Source organism: Rhincodon typus, chromosome 31 (genome assembly GCF_021869965.1).
Source record: "Rhincodon typus isolate 14 chromosome 31, sRhiTyp1.1, whole genome shotgun sequence".
Classification (NCBI taxonomy): domain Eukaryota; kingdom Metazoa; phylum Chordata; class Chondrichthyes; order Orectolobiformes; family Rhincodontidae; genus Rhincodon; species Rhincodon typus.
Genome location: NC_063362.1, coordinates 10,995,264 through 11,003,319, shown reverse-complemented (window position 1 = coordinate 11,003,319; position 8,056 = coordinate 10,995,264). Strand labels below are relative to the sequence as shown.

General features: G+C 38.1%; 1 protein-coding gene across 1 annotated transcript in view; it reads left to right on the top strand.

Moving 5' to 3' along the window:
• Positions 1–8,056, top strand: part of ttc34 (tetratricopeptide repeat domain 34) — a 99,898-nt gene that overhangs the window by 1,815 nt on the left and 90,027 nt on the right. The window lies entirely within an intron of this gene.

The following is an 8,056-nucleotide window of genomic DNA, read 5'->3' as shown; positions in this document are numbered from 1 at the left end:
GGTCTGGCAGCATCTCTGAAGGAGAAAACAGAGTAAACGTTAACTCGGATTTTTCCTTCACAGAAGCTGCCAGACCTGCTGAGCTTTTCCAGCAACTTTGTTTTTGTTCCTGAGATACAATAAGGGTTGTTTGTTCAATAAACCACCTGTCTCATTGCAAAAATTGAACATTAGAGCGACGTCTTGGATGTATTTCTGGTACTGAATGGATTTACACCTTTACACAACACACGTTTACGCACAGAAAAGAGCGAAGAAACAAAATGCGGATAGGTGGTATTAATAGTAATTGAATTAGCGTTGCAAACACCTGGGTCAAATTGCAGAATATATTATTTCAACCGCAAAGATTTGTATTGAATTACGGACTGAATCTGAAGAGATTAATTAACCTCGGTATTGGGTTTACAGTAAAAACAGGCCATAAACTTTAACGGTGAGGTAGTAAGAACTGCCGATGCTGAAGTCAGAGATAACCGTATGGAGCTGGAGGAGCACAGCAGGTCAGGCAGCATCAGAGGAGCAGGAAAGTTGACGTTTCGGAAGGTCCCGATCCGAAATTCTTTAACGCACAAGTTGACACTGCAACATATTATTTTATGCAATTAAGTATACGTTCTCTGTGATCAAACCAATCCATTGAAAGGCAAAGTTAGGAACTAGTGGGAAGAATTAAGTTAAATGGTGATGAAAACTGGCTTGCTATATTGTTCAGGGTTCCAGTTCAGGCTCTAGTAAGAGGAAGGAATTGAAGGAAATCAATATTAATAGAGGCTGATAAATCCTCAGAATCTGATAATCTACACCTCAAAGTACTTAAGGTAGTGGTCCTAGACATAATTGATACAATCGTGGTCAATTCTGGAACAGTTCCCATGTGCTGGAAGGTAGCTAATGTAACCCTACTTTTTTTTTTAAAAGGAGGTAGAGAGAAGAACGGGAATTATAAACCAATTAGCTTGATATTGGTAGTGGGGAAAATGCTATAGTCCGTTATAAAAAAAAAAATAGCAGTTATTGAAAAACAGTGACAGAATCAGACAGTCATTGTGGATTTATAGAAAGGAAATTGATGCTTGACAAATCCACTGGAATTTTTCAAGGCTGTAACTAGTAGAGTTGATGGTAAGCCAGTGGTGTAGTTTACTTAGATTTTCAGAAAGGTTTTGGTAAAGTCCCACAAGTGATTAGCATGTAAAATTAAAGCACAGGATTGGGGTAGTGTACTGACATGGAAAGAGAACTGGTTGACATACAGGAAACAACGGGAATAAACAGATCTTTTGCAGTACGGCAGGCAGTGAACAGTGAGGTATCACATGGATCAGTGCTAGGGTGCTAACTATTCACAGTATGTATTAATTATTTAGATGAAGGAACAAAATGTAATATCTCCAAGTTTACAGATGACACGAAGTTGGATGGGAGGGTGAATGCTGATAAGGATGCAGAGATGCTTTAGTATAATTTGTACCAGTTGTGAGTGGTTAAATGCAAAGCAGAGGAAGTGTTATGTGGATAATTTAATTACCTACTTTAGTAGCAAACGCAGGAAGGCAGATTATCATCTGAACAGCAATAGATTGGGAAAGAGGAGGTGCAAAGAGACCTGTCCATCCATGAACACCATTTGCTGAAAGTAAGCATACAGGTGCAGCAGAAATTGAAGAAGGCAAATGATATGTTGGCCTTCAAAATGAGAGAATTTGAATACAAGGGCATGGATGCCTTGCTGTAATGTATAGGGCCTTGGTGAGACCAAACCTGGAGTACTGTGTGCAGTCTTGGCTTCCTAATCTGAAGAAGAATGTTCTGGCTACAGAGGAAATGTAATAACATTTTACTGGACTGATTCCTGGGATGGCAGGACTGACATATGAAGAGAGACTAGATTGATTTAAGATTATATTCACTGGAGTTTAGAGGAATGAACACAAACCTTTAAAATTCTAACAGGACTAGATAGGGTAAATGCAGGATGGATATTCCTGATAACCTGGAAATCCAGAATGGGAGTCACAGTTTACTGATACTGGGTAGCAGTTTAGAAGATTTGAGGAGAAATTTCTTCACCTCGGTTAAGCCTGTGAAATTCTCTGCCACAGAAAGAAATTGAGGCCAAAACATTTAATGTTTTCAAGGAGATATAGTTCTTGGGGCCAAAGGGTCAAAGGATATGGGGAGAAAGCAGGAACAGGGTACTGATTTGTTTGATTAGCCATGATCATATCGTATGGCAGAGCAGGGTCAAAGGGCTGCATGGCTTATTCCTATTCTGTATGTTCATTATTTGATTAGCCTGATGGAACGGAAGCAGTAAACTAAAGTGAAGCATCCTGCAAATAATGAAGAAGTCAGTGAGACTAAAGGTGAAAACCACTTTGAAATTACCATTTTCTTTTGATAACCATGTTATTGAGAAAAATTGTATTAATACAATAAGGACATGAAATGCATTATCGCAACAAACCCTGCATTGTTTTAGTTTCCTCGTCTTCCCAAGGGGCTGCATATTACATTCCCAGCTAGATTTTTTTTTGTGTGGGGGTGGTGTGCTTACAAAATATTGACAGTGCCCAACCAGTCAGACGTTTTGGTGTCAGATATGCCATATGGGCATATCAACTCAGTACACTGAGCTGATGCTTAGGATGAAGGCTACTGCCACCATTCCCTTGAAGTGTAGGAAACTACAGGGATATTGCAGTTGAGGAAAGCCACTTCTTGGTCCAACTAAAAGAAATTCTTGTAAGTTAACAAGATATAGTTCACTGCAACTTGTTACAGGCTATGTTGTAATGATTGATATTGTTAGAGACTTTAGCCAGATTGTTTAGTCTCACTCTCAAGATTCTAAGCCACTCAGTCCACAGGTCCAAATGATCTCATCATAGTAGGTGGTACTTTATGACACTGATTATTTTTGAATCAGTATACATTTCCTCATTATTATTCTACAATTATGTATGTAAGTTTATTTACCAGTACCACATCTCCAGCTGCCCCCTACCAAAGTTTTTACAAATGCAAGGAATCCAGAGGTTTCACAATTCTGCTGTAATATATTATCTTCAGACTTGGAAAACTGGCAGTTTGATGAAAGACTGTTGCCTCCAATTTTCTTCCTGTCTGTGTCTAAGACATAAATGTTCCTTTGAACTAGGGGACCTTTAATCTCCCGGAATTCCTTCAAGGAAGATGCTCATCCTGCCTCTTTGCAGTGCCCTGATGCCCTGAAACAGGCAATTTCTTCCATGTAATCTCTTGAAACATTGAACATTGGTCATCCCTTTGCAGTGGTAACTTCTGTAGAATTGTATGCACATCATCTTTAATCTGTCAGCATATTTTTCTTTCTCAGTCAGTTTGTAAGCTTCCTACTTCAACATGTTGATTGGCTTGGACTCTCTCATTTCCTTTCAGCAATGTGCATTATCGATGAAACCAACATGTTCACTTTTTTAGCTCTGCTATTTAAAGATTGCTTCCAGCTTGACATGATCTCTATCACTGACTGAGGATTCTTCCTGGGGAAATAACAAAGTCCAATAGTTTGCTTGAAAACATGTCCTTTTTGAGTCACCTCCACATCTAACATCAGATTCAAATGTCATAGCTGTTTGTTCACAAAGCTGTTGCTTCAGTTATAGGTTTATCAAGTGGAGTGTGCTGTTCATTGACTGTCTCATTGCAAACTTTACTGGCTGTTGCAGTCTGAATACTTTGCAGTATTGATAGTACAAATGTTTCCCTCTGCTAATCCACCTCATTGGGAGTATGAAGCTAATTTCTTATGTCAATATATCTCAATGGATTTTTTTTTTGTTTAGGCTCCATCATGAGTCTAGAGAGACCTATGTAATATTCTACCAGCTGTTCTGTGACTAGTTATTTCTTAACTGGCTGTTCCATAGTTTTACATTATTTAACTTCTTTTGACTATTTGAAGATTGAGGTCAAGATATATCTTCCTACTCAAGTAAGAATTCTTGAATGTGTAGTACGCATAGATTTTCTACTGTTTGGCATCCCCTATATTCGAGTTGCTTATAGCACACCATTTAATCTTGTGTTATATAGTTGCATTTTTGACTGTAGGCAATATTTTCTTAACCATTGCTCACAATCTGATCTGTCTCAGTCTCCCTCACCATTTATTGCCAAAACGCAAAGTCTGGATCATCTAAGATGACTTTTGGTTTTCTCTTGTTGCCATTAACCTCTGTGTAGGTAGCTACTTGATTTCTTACTTTTCTGAAACAATGTTCCACTTATGCACATTTTCTGAAAGTGGCCTATTGTGAAAAAGAATTCACTTTTAATTGGTGTGTTTCTTTTGCCCTCCAAAACTGACAAGGACTTTCTGTCTGATGCCTGCCCTAGTCGCTGTACTGATTTATCATAGGTCATTTGTGATTTTGTGTCTTAAGTGTCAAATGGAATTTGCTGATCTCCTATATCATGGTTTTTCACTTGTCTTGCTTCTAGGCTTTTGATTTATTAGCCATCTGAATGGCTTTCTCTAGTCAAGTCTTCTTTGGAGTGGATTGTGATAAATTTGATAAAGAATCATCAGCAATTCCTAAACAATATTATCTTAGTCACCATAGTTACAGTCCTCCACTCATCTGTGAAGATTGTTAATGAAAACATCCTTGGATTCTCCTGAATCCTGAACTCTTGTATTAAATCTTTACTCTTTCCAGAACTTATTTTTAGTTTCTAGGTTGAAATAATTGTCAAAAGACTTTTTGTACCTCTTCAAAGGTATCTGTTGCTGTTTTTACTCCATGGTGAGATATAACATTAGCAATACTCCCAACTGTGTATAGAAGTGTATTTACTTGTTCTGCTTCTGATTTACCATATAATTTAGTAGTTGTTCCACATTTCAAATTATTTTCTTCCAAGAAGCCCAATTCTGGTTTATTTAGCCCATCTGAAATTAAGTCTTTTTGTCAATATTATTACTAATGTGACATCTAGTTCTATATATGACTGACAAGTTACAGGTTACATTGATATAGATATTGTTAGATATCTTGAGGAAAAACTAGATATTTGGCCTCACTTCTTTGAGATCCTAAGTTGTTCTGTCCATATGACTTCATCGTAATGGGTGGTGTTTCTGACACTGTATGGGTCTGAAAATGTTTGACACCATATACAAGAAGTGCACTTTGTCAAATTGGATTAAAAGGTACCCAATCCACTGGTTTATGGAGATGTTCATCCAGTGCTAATTCTGAAGAACGAGTTTTCCAGGTTATTGATCCAAATAGTCAAGGAAAGCATTGAGCAAATTAACGGACTTCACTTCATGCACCCCCTACCGAAAAACAAAACATTAAGTAGTTTTCACTCAGTGACTCTTCAAAATGGCATACATTCCAGTGATTTTAAGATGATTTGATGATGCACTTTCAGGGTGATTGTAGCAGCCCAAATTTTCTTTCAGTGATGTGACTCACCTGGAATCGCTCCCATTCTTTATGGCTTATCATTGGTGTGATTTGGAATGACTTGTAGGATCAAAATTAATGCGTCTGGCCACATTATAAATGCACTTTCAGTGGCCATAAAGTCCTGGCTGGAACCTGAACCTGGAGTTTCAGGCTCAGATGTTAGGACACTACCCACTACACCTCAGGACATTCCACAGTTGAATAGCCTAGGATATTCAGTTTTTAGTCTCTTCTATAATTAGCAGTTGTTGATCTGTTTTGGAGATTTGTTGAATGCAGGGCCATTCTTAAGTCGAGAGGACATCCTATTGGGAAAAGAAAATGTTTAAAGAGAGATTATTTTAAACTGGCTGGCCACCAGGGAGTTAAGGTTTTCTTGAACTACATCATTAGCTAGGTTCTCTTTGGGTCTTAAAATACAGTAAATATATACTAACAGAGCACTAACTTATGAAGCATCTGGTACGTTTTCAATTAATTGGAAGTAGAGAATAAGTGGAAGAGGTTTGTGTAAGTTTCAGCCTTAACAGCAAGAATTTAAACTGAGTGTCTCAGAAGGAATGTATGTCAAACTCTGGGATGCTGACAAAGTGACCGTTGCTTTTTTTGGCTATTCCTTGCTGAACAAATTAAATGCCTTTTTCATAAATATATTTATAAATTGTTTTCTTAAATGAGAAGATATTACAATGTCTGTTACCTTTTTTTAGAATTGAAGGATCTGGCTCATTTTCTATTCATGATTCTTTGTCCAAATTGTACTGCTTCCCTACCATGGCTACAAGCATCATTGATAATGATGTTGATATTCTACATGTTAATGAATCGTACTGTTACTTTCTCAAGGATATTTTGTGCTTTTGCACTCGAGGACATTTTTATTCTTTCAGGGGAGGGGAATGGGAGTATGGGTGTGGGTGATCACTCACAAAACAAAACTTTGCTCATGTCTAATTGCCCTTCAGGACTTGTTGTGATTTGATTTTGATTTGGTTCATTATTGTTCACATGCACCTAAGGACTGTGAAAAGTTTTGATTTGTGGGCAGTACAGTCAGATCATAACAAACAAGACATACTGATCATAACGTGCTTACAGCGAGGCATAAAAGTACAACTGCACAAAAGCGAAGCCAACATTAAATTGAAATTCTAGAGGTCTAATAGCAGCAGGGAAGAAGCTGTTCTTGAATTTGTTGGTCTGTGTGTTCAAGCTTCTGTATCACCTGCCTGACAGAAGAGAGTACTACCAGGGTGGGAAGGGTCTTTGTCAGCAGCCTTTCTGCAGCAACAAGAAGTGTAGATGGAGTCCATGGATGGGAGGTTGGCTTCCATGATGGTCTGGGCTGGTGTGCACAACTTTCTGTAGTTTCTTACTGTCCTGGGCAGAGCAGATGTCATACCAAGCTGTTATGCAGCCAGATAGGATGCTTCCTATGGTGCATCTGTAAAAGTCGATGAGACCAGCTTTGGGGAATCAGGAGTTATATGGTGCAGTATTGACAACCTCTAAACTGGTGTTGTGGCTATAGTATTTGTACAGCTGGTCCAGTTCAGATTCTGGTCAACTGTAACCCCTAGAGTAATGATAATGACAGGACATTCAATGTTGATAATGTCAAGTGGAGAGACCTAGATTCTTTGTTGCAGATGATCTTTTCCTGACACTTAAATAGCACAAAGGCCATCTAAAGGCTTGTTGTCCAGATATTTCTGCATATGAATATGGAAAGCTTCTGCATCTGAAGGATTGGGAATGGTACTAAACATTTGTGCAATCATCAGTATATATCCTCCCATCTGACTTTATGTTAGAGTGGAGGTCATTAATGAAACAGACAAAGATGATTGAGCCTATTGTTTTCTTAAATGAGCTGATAGTACTATGTCAGTGGTGTCTTTCTTTTTACAATTTTAAGGATCTGGGTCATTTTTTCCTACTCCATTAAGACTTTGTATGTCCAAATTGTATTGCTTCTCTACCATGGCTACAAGCATCAGGAATAATGACATTCTACACAGTACTTAATTACTTTCTCGAGGAAATCTGGTGCTCTTGCACTGGAGAACATTTTTATTCTTTCAAAGGAGGAGATGGGGAGTAGGGGTATGGGCATAGGTGTATCACTATTGAGGAACTCCTGCAATGATATCCTGGGACTGAGATGATTTTCATCCAATAACTGCAAAAGTCCTTTGTAATACACATGACTAACCAGTGGAGAGTTTTTTTCCCTCCAATTCCCATTGACATCAATTTTACAAGGCCTCCTTAATGCAGCATTAATTTATATCAAGGCAACACTTATAGTAACTCTCAGATTCCATTGTCAGGTCCCTAGTATCAGCACCAGAACATTAGCTGAGATACACCAATTCTTTCCCAGGCAGCCCCTCCAACAATTGCAACAATCCCTTGTACCACACATATAACTTCAAGCCCATCCAAGCGGTAAACTATTATCAATTTGGGCAACTTTAGACTACAAATACAAATTTGATTATTGATTGTCAATGCTTTGAAATTAACTGCATGCTAAACTATTCCAAATCCCTTAATGACTTTCCATTAGCTGCCATAAATCTGAGCTC